Genomic DNA, 21,374 nt, shown 5'->3' with positions numbered 1-21,374 from the left:
AAGGAGGTTCCAATAGAGATAGAAATCGCAGGAGAAGTTAAAAATATGTCTCGTCTTTTAGCCAGACTGAGATGAAGTGGAGAAGAAAGGGTGGAGCACAGAGGCGTGTCTTCAACTTCATCCCAGTCTCGTGGCCAAATGGGCATGTCAATACCATCCACTGGAGCCTCCTGTCCCTCGCTCCAGAAAATGCTCAGGTGAAAATGCTCAGTTCTACAAAATCAGACAATAATGGTAATCATTAAAAAAAAAAAAATCTTCCATTTTGTTTCTAACGCAGTTTAAACAACACTTGATTTAAAATGTCCCCTGTTTCCAGATTTTTATTTCATAATGGCCACATTAAATATCTTCTAATAAATAGTACAGTATTTAAAGAATTGCAGATATAAAGGGGAATATTTAAAATATTTAAATGAATTTGAGAATCTTCTACTGAAACTTGAAGCATTTGTTGGGCCTTATCTACAAACTATTGCTAAAATGTGACTCAAAAATAGAACACGTTAAAGATTACACAGTAAAATGCAGAATGTAGATGTAATAATTGATACACAAGATGATGATTTTGAATGTAAGAAGAGCATCAGATAGACTGGCACGACCTATACAGAAAATCTTTAACTTATTTTCCAGGCTGATATCCACTGTTCTATAGTTGTGCTATATTTGGACCTTCTAAGTAAAAACCATCTGATTATGGAATATTTTCTCAAAACGGAAGCTAGGCTACTCCCTACAATACCTTCTTTCAGAAAACAACTGAAATTCCTGTTCAGCCAGGCATTCATGGAATAACTATAATTACCTGAGCAAACTGCCTTTATGTTTGCCTCTTATTCAATTTTCTATTTTTAAAAAAGTAAGCATTTTTGTCATTTAAAAAATCTCTGTTGGTTTATTAGATTGACTTTAATACTCCCCAATTTATCTTGTAAATTGTTTAGGGGGATATAGAAATAACACAAAATGAAATATCTTCCAGAACAATATTGAAACAGAAGGCTATATATTTTCAGCAGAAGTTATTAACAAAATATGTTATGTTTGCTTTTCTTAGATCAGCTTCTGTCAATAGTTCTCCAATTGATAAGAGGGAAAAAGGAGGGATGAGGAATAATTCAAGATAATGTCTGAACATACATAAATCCCAAGGATTAGTTTTCTTCAAGGTTTATTCCATTCCATCATTCCAATGTTATTTTCCCTTTTTAAACCACTACTAAAAAATAGAAATACAGAATTATTAACTGCTGTTAATCAATTACATGGCATGTGACCCTATAAAAGAGGATGTCAACAAACAGGGTTTAAGAAACTAACATCAATGCCAGTACTGCACATCATAACCATAAAAACAACCCATATCGGGGTTGAGAAAGGAACAAGAATTCCTCATCCAGAGAAGCACTAGAAATACCTGAGGGTTGTTCACAAACTGCCATTAAATTACTATTAGATTTTTTTTATCCCATCATTTTTATAAATATAAAACTCAAATTGGCAAACATACCTAATACTCTTGTCTTCTAAAGAGTATGGCTGGTTCAAAGTTACCCAGCTGGTTTTCATGTCTAATGAAATATATTTACCCTATTTTTCGGAGTATAAGATAAGTATAAGTATAAGATGCACCTTTTCCTCCCAAAAAGAGGATGAAAATCTGGGTGCATCTTACACATTGAATACTACATTTGTGGCCTCCCAAGACCCCGCTCCCTTTGCAAAAATGGATGTGCAGAGGGTTTGGGAGGCTTACAAAGTGCTCCTGGGGGCTGAGGAAGGCAAAAGTGAGCAAAAAGTTGACCATTTTTGCTCATTCTCCCCACCAACCCCCAGGAGCACTCTACAAGCCTCCCAAAGCTCTGCATCCCCCCCCCTTTATTTTTTGCAAAATCCAAGGCGTGCAGAAGGTTTGGGAGGTCTGCAGAGTGCAATTTTTTTTTTAATTTACCTCTTCAAAATCATGGTACATTTTATAGTCTGAAAAATATGGTATGTGCCTGTAAGTCTGGTCAGACACCTCTTCACTTTAACAAAAGTTTATATCCACACTATGGCACAAGATTGGCTATTGACCTTTATTTACTACCCACAATTGGGATTGGCAACGCTACTAACTGAAACCATGACTATGCTTACTTCACCTTTACTTACTTTACTTTTGCTTTACAGACCTACAAAGGATGTACCATATTTTTCGGAGTATAAGCTGCACCAGAGTATAAGACGCCCCAAGATTTTGAAGAAGCAATTTTTTAAAAAAAGTGTTTGCACTCTGCAGACCTCCCAAAAATGGCCCGTTTTTCACAAAAACAGGCCCGTTTTTAGTCAACAGCGCCCTAGCCTTTAGGATGCTTATAAAGTGCTCCTGGGGGCTGGGGGGGGGGAAATGGCCTGTTTTCGCTCATCTTTGTTCTCCCCAGCTCCCAGGAGCACTCTATAAGCATCCTAAAGGCTATACACAGCCATTTTTGCAAATGGAGTGGGGTTTCAGGAGGCCCAAAATGCTGAATTCAGTATACGACACAGCCAGATTTTCAACCTCTTTTTTGAGGGAAAAGCTGCGTCTTATACTCCATAAAATACAGTAAATACAAGGATTGGTCATTATTTTTTCATTAGCATCATTAATTGTGAATAGTGTATGAAGCAGTTGCTAAATGAGGACTACCTGTAATTGAAAGACCATCCACACCTTATCTGTCACCTTACTAATATAATCAAATGCTTCCCTCCACAAAACTTTGTTTCTGGGCAACAAGGAGATTAAATTATCTCAGTTCTCATGGTTGCATAGAGAAGTTGGAGAACCTGCTTGGGAAGAATCTATGTTAGGAACAAGAGCCAGAATAAACTGTGAAAGGCACAACTGAAGCAGATCAAGAATGTGGGTACCTATGAGAAGGTCTACAAATTAACTTTATTCTCAGCACATCTATTCTTAACCTCAAAACCTTTACTACTTTTTTGTGGGGTTTAGCTGAAATAATACCCATTGCTGATTTAAATTATTTCTGTCAAACCCTACCCACATATTTGTGGTAAAATATATGATGGGTAAGTATCTTCCAGCATTTGGCAAGAATTATCATTTTTCCCAGTTTTTAGGTCAGTATCAGAATTATTAGATAATATTGAATGAGTATATCTGTGGCTCATGAAAAAGTATCTTTTTTGCCAGCTTATACTCATTAAGTGTTCATAATGTATGTATTTTAATTAAGGCAGAATGAGCACAATGGATTTATATCATATCACATAGAATTAAATAAAACTTTACTCGCATAACTCACTGCTGCACAAAATTTAATATCAGAGCACTACATAACACTTTCCCCCTGCAAAGTTTTTTTCAGGGTACAACTGAACAATAAAGCTGTACACCAGTCAGAACCAGCAAGCAACCATTTTCCAGAAGGAAAGTGGTCAGCCGCATGCCAAAGAAATGACCTTTCCTTCATGGCCCACCTCAATTGGAAAATGCTTCACTTGCTAGTTTTAAAAAGTAATGTATTAAAAGAGGAGTAAGACATATTGGCATTGCTATTTCCATCAATTATTGTGCTTGCCTTTAAACCAAGCAGTTCAAGGGCATATTTAAAAATGGTACTTTAAAAGTTAAACATTTACTTTGACTGATTTTGTTAAAGCTGTCACTATGTAACATATTTTCCTACTTTACAAGTTTTCCTTGGTAAGCAAGGCACTTTCCAAGTGCAGAATCAGTGCAGAAAAAGAAGCAAATGTTACCACTGTATATTACAGGTAGTCTTGACCTTATGACCACAATTGAGCCCAAACTTTCTGTTGTTAAGTGAGACATTTGTTAAGTGAATTTTGTCCCATTTTACAACTTTTCTAGCCACAGTTGTTGTGAATCACTGCCGTTGATAAGTTAGTAACACAGTTGTTAAGTGAATCTGGCTTCCCCATTGACCTTGCTTGTCAGACGGTTGAAAAAGGTGATCACATGACACAGCAACGGTCATAAATATGAACCAGTTGCCAAACATCTGAATTTTGATATGATCATAGGGATCCTGCAAAGGTTGTAACTGTGAAAAATGGTCATAACTCACATTTTTCAGTCCATGGTAATTTGAACGTCACTAAATGAACTGTTGTAAGTGAAGGACTACCTGTGTTAAAGGCAGGTTTAAGAAGACAGAGATAGTGTAACACAGATCACACTTTTTCAGATTCTATTGTATTCCATTTTTTTATCCTGCTTTTGTTGTTTTTATAACACAAGGAAACAAACATACCTAATACTCCTTCTTCCTCTTATTTTCTCAACAATCATGCTATAAGGTGAGTTGACTGGCCCAAAGTTACCCAGCCAATAATTGTATTATCAATTAAAGTGATATAATTTTGACACACAGTAAACTTCAATCTCCAGAAACTATTTCTAGTTCCATCTTTATCTGCTCCTAGCCATGTAACCTTTTGTGGTGCTAAAGGATATTTAGTTTTGAATATCCTACAAAACTATTAAAAACAGTCACTTTTGATGCTTAAAAATGCAGAAAGGCATAATATATATTTTTAGAATTGTAAAATATATAATGAAGAATGGCCCACTTTCCAAATATGAGACAAGTCACGAGCCTGTGGCAGAGCATGAAAGACTGAGATAGAAATCCTCATTATTTTATAAGTTTGAAAAAGAAGATCATAAAAATGATCCATTATGAAACACTGCCAGTCTTTCGGGAAACACAGATAACGGAATGTTCTAATTTTTCCCATAATCTAAATTACAATTGTGAGGGATCCTGGGAGTGGGCAGGATATTTTATAAACTTCATGTATTAATGTGTAATCAGAGTTCATAAGATTGTGACTGAAAAGAGGATAAAGACTCTTTATATCTACCTTCCCAAATTGAACACCATGAAAATGCACTGCCAGGGTATCATCATTCTAAATGCAGGTGAGAGGGAATGTTGCAGTGAACTTTGGAACAGGAAGACGTCCAGCACAAAATAATTTAGTGGATATACAAAACTCAGCAGGCTTGTGAAATAAGATCATGGCTATAAAATGCTATTTTGCCTTCATCACATTCTTGAGTTATTAACTAGGCAGTTAATTTATACTAATTCCAAGGGCAAAGTTACCAGCCTTAAGCTCTTATTTATGTATCGAGCAAATTTATATAGCTGTCCATCTCACCAAAAGTGACTCTGGGCGGCTTAAAATAATGCAGTTGTAATATAAGATACCTTTTTTTACTGTATGCCAGTCAAAGAAGAGACAGTTCACAGAACTATTAGGAAGCAAGTAATATATATTTTGTAACACCATCCTTGTTCTCTATCAAGAACCATATAATCCAACATCATCACTTATTCTTTATTGGCCATGTGTAATTGAACACACAAGGAATTGTCCCCGGTGCATAAGCTCTCATTGTACATACAAGCAGCCAAGTGATAGAGATCATACATAATGACTTTTAAGTCATTTTCAAGAAGTAGATTGCTTTATGAGAAGCTACAAAAAATCACATGAAAAATTTGAACCAACAAGAAGAGCACTTTTTACCTATTTAAAGGCAATTGTGGGTTCCTCAGAACTTTAAGGAACATATGAAATAATTCATTTTCTCTGCTTAAAGTTTGGGTTTCTGCAACAACTGTGGCATTGGACATGCACCAAACACCGCCTTCAATAAATGTGGATTTTCTCAGCTTTTGATATCTTGCTAATCATTATTTGTATTGTTATCTAATAAACCATATATTCAACAGTTCCAAGAAGGCTCCACACCAATTTGTACCACTCAGGTGACCTTAATGACAAATGCAAATGACCAGCTGTCCGCAAGGAGTATAAATCCTTCCATTCCCCACCATCCAGTCAGAGCGGAAAAAGCTTGTTGAATGAGAAGTGAAACGTCTTCAAAGAAAAAACAGAAAGTCCAGTTACCTCGTGAAAAAAGCACCATTGGGACATTGGTAGATATTCTGATTCTTATGTTACATATTATATAGTATGCAATAGTCTGTTTTCATTTCCAAATCATAAATATGAGCTAGCCATCTTCAGTGTTCATTTATTTGTAAAATAAATGTCCCATAAAAAGGTAGAAAAACATTTAAGCTGTGGGAAAGCATCTGAGATTCTGAAGAATAGTACGCCAAACCATTGCTTTGTTTATTAACACAAATTACAAGCAGCTGATTTATATAACACTAACCTATAGACCACAATTTACTAACAAAAGTAATAGTTAAGATCATGTATCAAAATGCCAAGAAAAAATAAGAGTTTAATATAATTATGTCAAACCAATATCATGGTTGTGTTCATAACCATGGTTAATAAACCACAGTATTTAAGTTAGCTACTAATTGAGGGAACCAAATGGAAGCAATTCAATAGGCACAACCATAATATATGAAAACAACCCAAAATTTACATACTATTATAAAAGGCCTATGCAAATGTATTAACACGCAAGAACACATGCAAGATGTTCATTAGAATGCTGAACAGATTAAAAAAAATGAAAGCAAAAATCATGGATCTTTGTTTGGAAAAATGGAAGAGATAGTTACAGCCTCTGTGGCTATCAAAAATTGTTGCTGGGGTGAGGGACAACAAAATAATTCAGCAAAATTGTACTGCAAGCCAGCTTGTTTGCCATTACTAATAACACTCATAATAAAATATCTAAAAGTTGCTAATGAAACTAAGTTATTTGACAGAAATGAACATAGATGCTTAGAAATGGCATAAGAGAAAATAGAGCAAGCAATTTTTAAACTGAAACAAAGGGATGGAAGCAACCAGATCTTATAAACTGTGGGCATTGTCACATATTGCACTAGGGCACGATGGTTTGCACACATCATATTAGCACATTTTATGAAGCAAAGTACTATGGTTGCTAAACTTTGGATCATACATTAGTATACATTAAGTATTTTGTCTGCGCATACAAGTTGATTTACTGTTATCTAATAAATCGGTTCCACCACAAAATCGCGGAGGACAAAATCGCGCTCGACGAAAGCGCGCATTTGACGTCATCACAGCGCGACGAAAACATCGCGCTGTGATCGAAAAATGTAAAAATAAAGCTAAAACCTTCCCCTAACCCCCCCAAACCTAACCCTAAACCTAACCCTAAACCTAACCCTTAACCTAACCCTAAATCTAAACCTAAACCTAACCGTTAACGTAACGAAAAACCTAACGCTAACCCTTAACCTAACGCTAAACCTAACGCTAACGCTCTAAACCTGACCCTAACCCTTAACCTAACCCTAACCCTAACCCTTAACCTAACCCTTACCTTTATGTGAATCGGCTTGCTTTAATTTTAATTTTATTTCAATTTTTAATTTTTTTCGTTGCACTGTGATGACATCACATGCGCGCTTTCGTCGAGCGCGATTTTGTCCTCCGCGCTTTTGACGGGTCACGAATAAATCTGGTGGGTTTACCTGCTTACATGAGGAAAAGTATACCTTTTGGGTCACAACGGGATTGTATGAATCCGATCAAAGCTGAAACTACTATTTTTTGCAAAAGAAAGAAAAAGGAAATAAGCTTCTAGGTAATCAAACTACATGAGAAGTAAAATCCAAAAGGAAACATGGAATACCTAGTGAAATAAACAATAACTATGTACAGTTCCCATAAGTTCAAAGATGCACACGGAAAGCTTCAGCTGGCTGTGCATTACATTTTTTATATTATGAACAATGGATAACTTTGTTTTCCAAAACTTCAATGGCAAATGGGAAACCTGAACATACTTTTGGAGCTCTCACAGTAGTTTATTGAAAGATGCTATTAGAAGTACAGCATTTGTTTGTAAGATTGCTTCCAACAATAGTTATTTCCTGAAAATGCAAAGGAAAAAAGAGGAAGCAAACAGCAATCTGACACAAAGCAGAATAGGGAGGAAGAAACCTGCTTCCTCCTCCTTTCAGCAAGCCAAGTGAGTGCCAAGGCCACTTCTGAATGACTATGTGTAGATTCCTTATTATTAACCTTTATTTGGTAGTCCGCATTTGGTGAAATTTATTCCCAGGAGGCGTTCCTAAATTGTGATGGTGCTTAATAAGTACAGAAAAGATTTTGCATTACTAAACCATCACACATGACAGCTTTTAAGGAAAAAGAACAGATAACCTATCTGAACTTTCAAAATGTTACTCAAGGCCAGTAAATAAAGGTTATGGATGAGAGAAAGGCATAAATGTGTCATATTTCTGGATTTCTGAAGAGTTAAAATACACCACCCACTTGAAACGTTTGAGAATAAGGAGAATAGTGGGGCAGAGAAGACATAAGGGAATAAGTAGTTTAAAGCTCTTCATTAAAATGGCTTTAGTTTCAGAAGCTCGTGTTATTCATAGTGACTTTCTCAGGTACTAGTAACCCACTGTTTTCTTCCAACTGATTCCTTTCACCAGCTCCAAACAGCATAAACAAACCTCGTCCTTCAACAGTTAAAACCCAGAGAAGCTGTGCTTCAAGGTCACTCTTGCTTGCACAGGCAGGCCTTGCTTCAGCAACTTTTACTGCAACACTATTCCATTCAGATGAAAGGCAAGGGAAAAAATGTAAAGAACTCAGGTGTAACTCTTTACTTAAGACAAACAGGTAAGCCCTTTGCTATAAAAGCATTCCACGGTACACTTATGTACCTTAATCCATTAAAGGATGAGATATCTCAGTATCAGGAACATTCCAGTGACCTTCATCACTGACTTTTAAAAAACTCAAAGTATTCTTATGAAAAGGCACAGCAAGTTAGAAGAGAAGCAAGTCTACCGCTATCCCACACAAACTTTTCTTCAGTTGTTTGTCAGGTTTCCCTTTTACTTAAAGTAGATCTGGGATGAAACTAAGGGAACGGATGAGTTCTTTCCTTTCTACTTTCCAAATCCAACATAATGTAACAAAGGTCCAAAGACCATACTGGGAAATTAGCTTTATGATAGGTAACATATTCTTATGACTCATGCTGCCTAAAACATGTGTCATTTTAAAAAAGAACCCTTTCAATCCTGCAGCCCCATCAGTCAAGCTACATAATATTGGGATGTGGGTGGAGACAAGGTGGAAAAAGGAATGACAGATGAAAGAGATGTCAACATGCAAGCACTGTTACAAATAGAGGTGGCATTTAATTCAGATGTGCAAACATATCAGTCCAAATACTTTACATCGAAATGGAACATCCTGATTTGACACCTCGACCCCCTCCCAAGCTTGCTGCCAATGTCCTCTTTCCTAAAATCAAGAGAGAAGATGAAGAATACCCTGCTTACATTTCTTTAGCCTTCCACAAAAGCTGCTGTGCATTTCAAAAAAGATAAATTACTGGAAAGTAGATGGGAGAAGAGTTCCAGATTTTTCGACCCTGATTTTATGCAAGGGGGGGTGGGGGGGACAACCCCACAAGCCCATGCATCTCTGTAGAAAATGCTCTTCGTTTTCACAGCTATTAGAGGAGAGGAGAGGAGAGGAGGAGGGAGAGAGAGAGAGAGAGGCTGGGCTTAAGCCAAGGACAGGAAGGTATGAGATAGGTGCTCCCTTAAGCTTGCCAAGCAAGGGGCCATTTTCTGAGACAGTTTCAACTTATCTGCACTTTGGGATTGCATGACCACTCCGTAGGATTGCTACATTAGGAAAGCAAAAAAAGAAAAGCAATGCAACCCCCCCCCCAAACTTACCAGGGATAGCGTTAATTTTACAGGCAGCTAATTATGCCTCCTCTGACAGAGCTAATTTAGCCATTCCTAGTCCTTCTCCACACACAAAAAGGAGAAGAGAGACGTGGAGCAAGAGGAAACAAAAGGCAGGAGATGCAGGCCAGGCTCTCTGGAATGTCCACTGTGGCACAGAACCGAGCAGCTGCCCTCCCAAACTATTCGCCATTTTTCTTTGTCTTTCAGCTGACCCCTGCCTCAGTGCAAAACTCCCAGGGACTCCAATGAGACACGGTGCAGCCTCCTTCCACTTTAACGGTGAAAGACATTCAGCCTAACATGCTACCCGACACCGGACCGCCCCCTCGGCCGGCCCCTGGTTGGCTGGGCGCTTTCCCCACGGAGGCTCCCCGCGCCCGGATTGGCCGCTGGGCTCGTCGCTCAGCGCTCCTTTTGTACACTTCCTGTTTGACAAGTTACCTTGAGAAGGCAGGACAGGGGTCAGACGCGGAGACTTGCAAGCCCCGGGAGCAACTTATGTAAAAGGCGGATCTCGTGCAGGGGGGGAGACGCGCCAGGGTCACAAGGGAGCAAAGCGAGGCGGGCAAGCAGGCAGGCGGGGGGTGCAAAGGGGAGAAGCAGATGGAATGGAGTCTATTGAATAGACCAGTGTTTCCCAACCTTGGCAACTTGGAAAATGCCTGGACTTGAAGGAGTTGAAGTCCAGACATCTTCCAAGTTGCCACGGTTGGGGAAACACTGGAATAGACGATCTTTGGCTTGGCTGACCCTGGGAGTCAGGTTCCATTTTTGAAGTTGGTGGGAGGGGTTTAGGAGCACTGCGATGGGATCCAGGGGGGGGGGGGGACTGTCGGTGAAAAAGGCAGCTTGGCTTTTACAAGCAGCGAAATGCAGCGCCTCGAGAAATAAGAGCTTTAATGGTTGCGCATGGAAAGGAGGCAACGAGTCGTCCTGAGGTTTAGTTTTTTAGAGCCTCGTTATTTCGCCACCACGAATGGGGAATTCAGGCGAGGTCTGTGTGTGTGCAAATGCTCAGTTTCTCTCCCCCCCCCTTTTAAAGTGGTGCTTAGGCGCTCCTGGGATCTCCCCCCGCCCCCGCAGTTCTCATCCTGGCTCAGCAGTTTACCAACCCTGCCGATATCTTGCATGAGGGCAACTCTTTCTCTCAACTGCATCTGTGTTGCTTGAATGGCAAGCAGGGAAGGGTTAAAACAAGGGATGGGATTGGGGGGGAGTTGGCCGTTGGAATGAAAGAAGAGAGGGAAAGGGGCAGGATCAGTGGAGAGAAAGAGAAAAGGATGTACATTCAGCAAAGAGGGTTTGGCCATGAGAGGGCTGACAAAAACCCCAGGGGTGGCTTTAAGGTTTCCTTTCAAAAGCTCTTCCCAACACTCTTGAGGGATCGAAGCTTAGGTTCTCCCTTTACAAAAAAAAGGGTTATTTTTATAAAAAGAATATGTATTGTGAAATGCAGAATCCCTTGCATGGGTGCTTAACCTCAAAATTGCAAAGTTATTGAACCATTCAGAACTTTTTTTAAAAAATAAACATAATGCAAATATTTCATACACAAAATGCCCTGAGATTATACACATTTTAGGTAGAATCCCCAAGGCTGTAATTTAAAACCAAGACTGAGGGGGAGGGGGAGACACTTAAAAAACCTCAGGTGATTTATATTAATCTTTGTTTTCAAATGCATTTGCACTTTTTTTTTAAAAAAGTATCCTAAATATATTAGTTGTTATAATATAGCAACTGCAATGCTACAGGCTCTGCACAACTTTTCTAACTTTGGAACTCCAGGAGTGTTGAATTACAACTCTGAGTATCCCAGATCTCCTGTATAAAAGGAACATCTAAGGAGCATGTGGTCCACAGTCTCCACCTCTCCTGAGCCACAGGGACAGAGTCTTTCCCTGAATGGTATCCTATTATACTTGCCACATCCTACCAATAATTGCTAGGTATCCTGGCTGTTCCAACACTACCTATCTCCAGTGGCTGCTTAAGGATGAACAGTCCATAACTACAGTCCAGGTAGCCAGATTCTGCACAGCAGCACTGGGGATTCGTTGCAAACACGTTTCTTTTCCACCATAGCGACGTTTTATAACATTCTGGCAAACCCTTTGCGCTGCTTAGTCACTACTCTTAGCATTGAACCTACAACTGGGCACACAGTTTAGGGATTGCAACTATCTTATAGTCAGACCATGTATAATTGACATTGGATTTTATTATTTATTTTAGTTGTTATTTATTATTTTATACTGGAAGTTTTAAGTGTATATATACTGAGTGCTTTTATTTGTTCTGTTCGTTGGTCTAAAACTGTAATAATAAATTCTTGTTGTATCTCAGATCAGCAAGAGGCCAGGGAGCCTGTTCTAAATTTAAATCACTTTGTCTATTAGATTCCCCTTAAAAATAAAGTTCTAAGTTTAGTGAAGAAATGGTACTCTGCAACTCCTCAAAATATTTTGTAGTTTGGGAGTCAGCTAAATCATAACTAAACCTAAATAGAAGATTGAAAATGCATCTGTAATGTTCATAAAAAGGGCAGCAAACAAATGTCATCTTAAATTATGGAAAAGTGCCATAACTAGGAACGGAGAGGCAGTCCAAGAGGTAGACAAGGAGAGCAAAACTACTTTCCTACATTCAATAGCAAAAGTTTACTAGGAAATAGAGAATTCCCCAGTCAGCTCTGGTGGTTGCTGGGGAAATCTAGGAGTTGATATCCACACATCTGTAATTTGCCAGGTTTGAAAATCACTGATTTGTAGGAAGGTTTACATGTAGTCCGGGGTTGTCAAACTCGCGGCCTGCAAGCCAGATGCATCACACACTGGCCATGCCCAAACCCAGTTTAGCGAACAGGGGAAAAGTCACGATACGTCACATACCACCACTGTGACGACGCGAGTTTGACAGTCCTGATCTAGTCCAAGCAATGCTTCCAAATATGGTAAGTAGCTGAAGAGATACTCTTGTCATATTATCAGTTAGCCACATTTCTGTAAGATGTTTTTTCTAAAACTCAATTCATTTCAAGTCAGGAGAAAGGTCATTTTCCCCCATCTTTGGATCAAAAGTTAATTGTGGAAATAAACAATACAAAGACACAATACAAACAGAACTAAGTGTGTTGCAGACTTGGAAGAGGTCTGGAAAATTCAAGACTTTCTCCAGCACTCCAGTGACTTCAACATGGTTTGGCTCAGGTGTGTGTATGTGTGTTTAATAATTCTTTAAAGAGAAGTGACAGCATATCAGCTACTGTAAAAATGATTGGGATGCTGTTACATAGCCCTGACAAGTAGCTATGAGATACTTCAATCATCTAGCACTAGAAGATAAGTCATTTACGAATGGCTCATGCCAAATTGACCTATGCAGATTGTACAAATATGTTCCTTGTTTTCCTGATGTTAGCAGCATCTCCACTTTTCCAGCCAAACAGGTCTACCTGATCTGCTGTTATCTAGTCCCACTTTTAGACTTAGAATAACTTTATTCTCACTTTGAATGTACACTAATCAGCATACATTAAAATGAAATTTTGTTGCATACAGCTCTCAAAGGCTCTCCACCTCTAATGTGCACTACATAAACATGATTAAATAAATACAACAGTATGCATATACCCACATATAGGTTTTCTGGTCCTTTGCTTGTGCTAGAATCAGTACTTAGCCGCAACCTTTGTTGATGCTTAATCACGTTCTGACATATACTTTCTCTTGAAATTTTTAAATGAGCTTTGCACCTCCTAAGTATTGAGTTATTAAATGATCATTATATTTTATGTAAATAGCATTTTAAATTCTCCAATAGCAGAGAGAAAAGAAAAAAGTTCAAATGAGTTTGACATACAACAGCCAAACATTTGGAAAGTAGTGATATTTCAATCAACAGTCCAATTCAGCACTAATTCTCAGTGAACAATGGAATAAATGAAGATAAACTGAACAATTGCCTACATAATATCTATTTCTAAGTGAACTAGATTTTTAAAAACTTGAAATTATGTAAGACACTGTCATTAACAGAAAAAATCCTTTTGAAAATATTACTGCAGCCTATCACAGCAACTTATTCAGTAGCTTATTCAGATAACCATGGTGCTAACTTCAGTACATAATTGTAATTTTTACATGCATTTCAGGTTCATAACACTTTACAAGATAGTATGCTGATAATGGTCACAGGGAAAACAGAATGAACTTTGAAAGTGATAAGACCAGGCTAAGGTTTGGTTTAAACCTTGGCAGCTTTAAGATAGGTGGAACTCAGCTCCCAGAATTTCCCAGATAGCTGTGGCATGCTAGCTGGGAGAATTCTGGGAGTTGAAGTCCATTTATTTTAAAAATTGCAATGATTCAGAAACCCTGCTTTAAAATTATGGGCAAAACTCGTTATTGCTCTAGACCACAGTATAAAAATAAAGCTCTCCATGTACACATACCTGCTGGACACATACACACTTCAAAAAGGTGCTGCAGTGTCAGAAGACACTATTAACTACAGGAATATCCAGAGTATTTTTTCCATCCCAATAAACTCTTCTGTTTTGATGCAAAACAAAAGATGGGTATCAAGCAAGCAATCTGGTCTACAGCCAAGATGTAACCTTACCTCTAAAGAAGAACGAAGAACTGGAAGAGATCAGGAGAAGTGCTTATGGGAAGAGAGGCAAGAATGAAATGAAGTGGGGGGGAGGGAGAGCTAAAAGAGTGGAACCTACCTGGAGATGACATATATAAACATGAAAGCACAGAAGGATAAAATGACTGTTGGCTTACCTGAATGGTCGTTCTCTAGGCGCTGCAGAAGTGTCCAAGCATGGGTTAACTTCAGCTTGCTGCCCAAAACAGTTCAAATCTTTGTGTAGCCATGCCTCCTGTTCCCCAGAGGCTCAGCTTTAAAAATGAAAGTATCCGATCCAAAGGTTGCTGTATGGAAAAGTCCGTGTCTTATGGTGCAAGGTCCTGCACCCATCCAAGAAAAAAATCCCATGGCGGGGTTGGACACTCCCGCAGCGCCTGGAGAACGACCATTCAGGTAAGCCAACAGTCATTCTCCTAGGCGCTGCTTGGAGTGTCCAAGCATAGGACATACCCAAGCTATGTGGTCCCAGGGTGGGAAGAAAGAACGTCCCGGATAACAAGGACCCGCTGTAAGACCCTCCTTCCAAATGAAGCCTCAGCTGAGGCAAAGGTGTCCAGTATGTAGTTTCGAATGAACAGAGACGGCGAGGACCAAGTGGCCGCCCGACAGATCTCCTCAATGGGTGCTTGAATAGCCCAGGTGGCTGTTGTCGCGGTGCTCCTCATGGAGTGTGCTGTTATGCAAGGAGGAACAGACCTGGCTTGTTGTTCATAGGCCAATTTTATGCATTCGTGCAGCCAGCAACTATGGTGGAAGATGACACCTTCCTGCCCATTGAAGTAGGTTGGAATGAACCGAAGAATGATTCCGATTTGCGAAAGGAGGCCGTCCTCTTTTTGTACACCCGCACAACGTGGCGCACATCTAGCTTGTGCCAGACCCGCTCCCTGGGATGGCTAGGATGCGGGCAAAAGTCAGGGACAATCACCTCCTGCATTCTGTGGAATAAGCTATTAATTTTTAGTAAAAAGGCTGGGTCCAATCTCAGAATGACCCTGTCCGAATGTACGATACAAAGGTCCTCCCTAACGGAGAGCGCAGCCAGCTCTGAGATTCTGCGCACCGAGGTAATGGCTATGAGGAAGACAGTTTTGAGCGACAAATGCCGTAGACTAGCCAAGCGAATAGGTTCAAATGGCAGTGATGTTAGGGTCTGCAAGACAATTGACAAGTCCCAAATTGGGTAACGGTGCACCATCGGAGGGCATAAGTTGGTACCCCCCTTCAGGAAGCTGTGAACCCTTGGGTGTCTGCTGAGCGGTTGAGAATCGTCTCTGGACAAGATAGTGGCCAGGGCTGCTGTCTGCCTCCAAAGTGTGTTGGGGGCAAGACCCTTGTCCAAGCCATCCTGTAGGAAATCCAGGATTTGTGGAATTGTCGCAGCTGTGGCGATGATTTGATGGGAGTGACACCAAGAAGTCCATGTTGCGTCATAGATCCACACAGTGGAAGGTCTCCTGGACACCTGGATAGTGCAGATGACTCTGTCAGAGAAGTTGTCCTGCCTCAGGAGCTCCCCCTCAAGTGCCACAGCCAATTGAAACCATCTAGGGTCTGGGTGAGGAATGGCCCCCTGGTAGAGGGAAATCTGCTCCTGAGGAATGTGCCAATGCTTGGTCACCGACAGACTGACAAGGTCGGCGAACCAGGACCTCTGTGGCCAGTGCAGAGCCATGAACAATACCTCAACCCCCTCCAGTAGCATCTTCCTGATCACCTGAGGTATCAGTGGGAGGGGCGGAAATGCATATAGCAGTCCTGGGGGCCAGCAGCACTGAAGAGCATCCGTCCCTTCCACGTCGGGGCAGTGGAAACTTGAAATAAACCGGGGGAGCTGAGCATTCTCAGGACTGGCAAATAGGTCTAGAACCAGGAGACCAAACCTCTGTGTCAGCTGGTGGAACAGAGATGGATGAAGCTGCCACTCCGAGTTGCTGATGGTCGTTCTGCTCAGCCAGTCCGCCGTCACATTGTTCCCCCCGGAGATGTGGTCCGCCCTCAAGGACTCGAGGTGGCGTTCTGTCCAACGCCCCAACGCTTCTGCCTCTGACATCAGGGCTGTTGATTGAGTGCCACCCTGATGATTGACGTAAGCCTTGGTGGCGACGTTGTCCGTCAGAATGAGGACATGACGGCCCTCAATGAATCGACGGAAGTGGCGCAGGGCAAGTCTTCCGGCTCTGAGTTCCAGCCAATTTATGTTGTGGGCGAGCTCCGTCTGCGGCCACCTGCCTTGCATCACATGAGTCTGTAGGTGAGCACCCCAGCTGTATAAGCTGGCGTCTGTTGTTATGACCAGGCGCTCTGGTTCCTTGAAGAGGGATCCCCTCACTAGTGCTGGGGATTGCCACCACCCGAGCGACCGAACCACTCTTGGGGGAACGCTGACCACCCTCTTGGAGTTGCTGGCCTGCGTGAGGAAGACTCTGCAAGTTCTGGAGTCAATCACAGTGTCCAGGTGTTGAATCCTGGAGGTAGGTTCCAAATGGCTCTTCTCCAGTTTGACGGAGAACCTATGTTGCTGTAGTGTGTGGACGGTGGTATCGAGAGCCTGGCGCGCCCTCTGTCTGGACACCAACATTAACAGGATGTCATCCACGTAGCAGACAATCCTGATCGGATGAGTCCTGAGGTGTGCAGCGACAGCAGCCAGGAGCATGGTGAAAGTCCTGGGGACCAACAACAGGCCGAAGGGGAGAGCCTTGTATTGATAATGTTGGTTTGCAAACTGGAACCTCAGGAACTTGCGATGTGCTGGATGAATGGGAACATGCAGGTATGCTTCCTTCAGGTCAATTGAAGTCAGGAAGTCACCCTGCCTGATGCAACCCAAGATGGTCTGGAGGGACTGCATCTTGAAGCGCTTGTATGCTAGGTTGAGTTTCTTGAGGTCCAGAATGGCTCTCACCCTCCCGAAGCTTTGGGAACCAGAAAGAGGATCGAGTAGAATCCCCTACCTTCCTGACCTCAGGGCACCTGCTCTATGGCCGCTATGTCCAGTAGATGCTGGATGTCTGCCTGCATCATTTGTTTGCTTGTGGGACGACTTTGGGATGGGGCAACGAATGAAGGACTGAGGAGGAAGGGATAGGAAGTCTAAGGTGAGACCGTGACGAATGGTGTTCAGTACCCAAGCGTCCATCGTTGTCTCCTCCCACTGGTCAGTGTAAAGCTGTAGCCGACCTCCGATGGGAGGGGACCAGTGACGGTCACTTGGATCTGCGAAAGGAGCGGTTGGAGAACCTCCCTTGAAAGGACCTGTGGTTCCCCTGCTGCCTGGGTCTGTCCCTGAAGGATGCCCTATCTTGAGGGCAGTCCTGTTATTGGAAATAGGACCTGGCAAAGCTGGCAAAGGTGGAAGGGGAGTCTTTGTTCCGAAAGGACTGCCTATGAAAATAGGGCCGACCTTTGCGGTCCGGTTTCTTGGTAACCGCTGGTAAAAACTTCTGTTTGTCCTTGGACTCAATCAGGACAGAGTCCAAGGCCTCCCCAAATAGCTTGCCAAACTTGAAGGGTGCCGAGGCCAACTTCCACTTAGCCTTCATGTCTGCCTGCCAGTTGCATAGCCACAGCAAGCAGCAGGTGGTCACATTTGAAGCCATAGCCCTTGATGAAAATTTGGTGGCGTTAAGTGAAGCGTCGGCCGAGTACTTGACCGCTGCAATGATCTTGTTCACGTCTTGGCGTGACCTAATATCCCCAGCAGGGAGGTTGGCTAATAGCTTGCAAAGCCAAAATAGTGCTGCCCTGCTGAAGTAGGAAGAGGAGGAGAAGGCCTTCATGGCCCAACACAGTGGCCATGTGAGTTTTATGACAAGCCTTCTCCACCTTTTTGTCGTCCGCTTTCAGACCTTCCAGTAGGTCGGCTGGGAGGGCAGAAGTGAAGGTCAGTGCCACTATGGGATCATCCACTTGGGGAAGCTTCAAGAGACCATGGCGGTCTCTACCGAGTAGAGCTTCTTATCCACCCCACTAGGATTGGCCAATGACCCAGGTTGAACCCATTGTCGCTGGATGATATCCAGGAACAGCTGTGGCACTGGAACCAACTCCTGAGGAGTGATTTCCTTAAAGAGGCCTGCGCCTGGATCCCCTGGTCCTATAGTCAGTCTCCTTGTTACCCTGATCAGTGGTATTCTTATCACATTGGGTGGAAAGTCCCATTTGAATGGACGAAGCCCTAGCCTTGGTCAGAATGGCCTTGAACATTGTAGGCTTAAATAAGGCAGAAAATGCAGGGGCGTCGGGGGCCGGATTCTCATCCTCCGACAGATCAGGGGCATCCTGACCACCCTCCCCCTCATCAGACACCTCACTGCCGCTGAGGAAGGAGGAGGGGAGGCCCCGGAGGGTTGAGGGAAAACTCCAGTGTTCTGCCCTCTGGCTTTGCTCAAGAGGGGCAAGGATAAACCCAGTTGTTGGATGCCATTAGCAATCCCCTATGATATTGCCCGTTGAATCACCTGCTGCATTGCTTGCGATAACTCAGGAGCCTCCCCAGCATTAGGGCCAGTGGGAGGAGCCTCTTACCCCATGAGAGAACAGGCCTTTTCCATGTCTACCTCTTCCAGAGAGGAAATAAGAGACCTGGAGGAAGCTCTGGAAGGGTTGGGAGAGAATCCAAAATCCCCATTGTCTGCCAGAGATGGGGAGCCCTCCCGTGGAGCCTCCACCAAGGGAATGTCTGTAGAAACTGGTGGTAGAGGTTGTTCCTTGGCTAGCACAGTTTGTGCCTGGGCACTAACTGCCTTTTGAAATGATCTCTCCAGGGCCTTCTGTCTCCTTTCAGCCAACTTTTCTGCAGCTTTCGAGACTTTCTTGGTTTGGGGCTGTTTCCCTTTTGCAGGGTAGCCTGCACTGTCCCCCTTAGCAGTGGGGTTGGGCCTGCTGCGTTTGTTAGCAAGAGGTTCAGACATGTTCTTGCTGGCCATGGTACACTTCTTTCTTAGTCAGAGCTATAGATATGAAAATACCAGTAATGCAATAATTCTGGAAGTACGCCTCTTTAATTCAGTCCAAGTTCTGAGAAAAATGGGGCCTTGCCGGGATCAGTAACAGTCAGCAATGTTTTGGCGCCAAAATGGAAGTCCAAAGGCGCTGCAGATTTGCGCAGTGGTAAAGCGAGGAAACCAAACTCCTTGCAGTCGCTTTCAATAGTCTTCCTGGGGAGGGGGAGATCTGCCTGGAGACCCAGAGCGAGATCCCAAATTAAGAAGTCCTCCCAGCGGCGATCTGCTGTGGAAACCAGGTTGTGGCAAAGCTAACAGCTTGAGAATAAAGCGCGCACTTTTTTCTGTCCAAAATGGCCACTGCAAGCTACGGAGTGCACGGGGAGCTGCTGGCAGTTCAGAGAGCTCAGTAGAGGCTCCGTTCTAAATTTTGAGCACCGGCAGCGAACTCGGAGGGATCCCTACTTGCCTACCTGCCCTCAGAGCTCGCCAGCAGCCGCTGACGAGCCTCCCGGTGGTGCCTCAACTGCGGTGGTCGCGGAAGGTAGCCGCACTCCGAGCACCTGTCCCGCACTTTAATTAAGTGTGAATCTTTATCCAGTGAATTTTTAAAGAATCCTAACACTATATGCTAAACACAAAAATAAGAAAAAAGGCTACACTAACTACTTGGAGAGTCCAATTTGCTGTTCAAGGACTGGAACTCCCCAACTGCATCCTTTTAGGGTGACTGAGTTTTTAAAACTGAGCCTCTGTGGGGAACAGGAGGCATGGCTACACAAAGATTTGAACTCAGTCCTTGGGCAGCAAGCTGAAGTTAACCCATGCTTGGATACTCCAAGCAGCACCTAGGAGAAAAAAGGCTTTTGAATTAGAATACAATTCAATGTATGTTTAATTGGAAATAAATCTCGTATATCTTTAATTGTGATTAGTATACAGCTGTATTAAGAATAAAAGGGAAAGAGGAAGTTATGTTTCACCACTACTACAAGAGCTGAACTCGCTGCCAGGCAGATTTGATATTATTTGATCAATGGCCCATATTTTTTTATTGTTTTTGCCATCAGATTATTTTAGCCTGCGCTGGCTGCATGAGTCAATATTATCTGTTTTTATGTTTTCCCTAGTTTTGTATGCTGCCCAGAGTCCACTGGAGTTGGACGGCCAGTAAATTTAAATAAATATTTAATTTTAAAAAATTAAGCATAAGCTCTTATGAGATGCATCTAGGTAACTGCCATGTCTTTCCCTTCATTCTTCTCTCCCTCACCTCCCCAAATGAAATTAAATCCCACATCTGTCAAGCCATTCTATGCAACTGATGAAATGAAGGATGGGAAACTATCACTCTCCAAGACAAATGGATCCAGAAGAATTTTGGAATACCTTGAAAGTTTCCAACAAACTGAACTATGTGCATTATCAATAAGAAGCATTATTTTCTTCAGCACAGAACAGAAACTCTTGACTTAGAGTTATGAAATTCTTGAACTGATAAGTAGATGCCAGAAACCAGGCTGTGCAAACAAGTGAAGCCCCATCCATGGGATACAAACAGCACACAAAATCACGCCCCTTCAGTTCTGCAGAAAAACCTCTACACAGAACCAGTTCCTGGTTCCCAAATGGTTGGGGGCTGCTGCTTATAGTATGCTAAGACCAAAGGGAGTTAAGAAATCAGAGCATTTCCCAATTCTGCTTTAGGGTAGCTATTCAAAAGTGGTCTTGGTAGATACATAAATTATGTATTTAGAAGTGTTTAAAAACTAGAATCAAGCTAAAATGTAATTTCTGCAAAGTTAGCTGACATATACTTAAGGTATTTATGAAGCAAATTCAAATTTGTTACTGAATCCAATTCAAATTGCTCATTTTTTCTGTTAAAGACTTTTACTTTTAGATTCACATCTCACTTTTATTTTGTATAACTCAAAGCATCCAATTAATTATTGTCTCTTATTTCCCCTACTGGGAAGTAGGTTGGGCTCAGTGAGTGTGACTAGCTCAAAACCTAACTTTTAAAACTGGCTTTCTTGTCTAAAGGACA

At 42.0% G+C, this 21,374-nt stretch overlaps 1 protein-coding gene across 2 annotated transcripts in view; it reads right to left on the bottom strand.

Annotated features, from left to right (window-relative positions):
* NFYC (nuclear transcription factor Y subunit gamma) overlaps positions 1-21,374 on the bottom strand; it is an 85,327-nt gene that overhangs the window by 61,146 nt on the left and 2,807 nt on the right. Inside the window, exon 1 of one of the 2 annotated variants that reach the window (XM_087728288.1) lies at positions 9,705-9,981. The exons of the other annotated variant lie outside the window; for it this stretch is intronic. The gene's annotated coding sequence lies outside the window, so the exon portion shown is untranslated. Of the gene's footprint in view, positions 1-9,704; positions 9,982-21,374 lie in introns of those variants that run through there. 2 annotated transcript variants of the gene reach the window in all.

Source organism: Thamnophis sirtalis, unplaced genomic scaffold, assembly GCF_051295495.1.
Source record: "Thamnophis sirtalis isolate CommonGarterSnake01/CBP01778 unplaced genomic scaffold, rThaSir2_p1.2 scaffold_13, whole genome shotgun sequence".
NCBI lineage: Eukaryota > Metazoa > Chordata > Lepidosauria > Squamata > Natricidae > Thamnophis > Thamnophis sirtalis.
The sequence above is the reverse complement of the archived record's forward strand: the minus strand, read 5'-3'. Positions and strand labels throughout refer to the sequence as shown.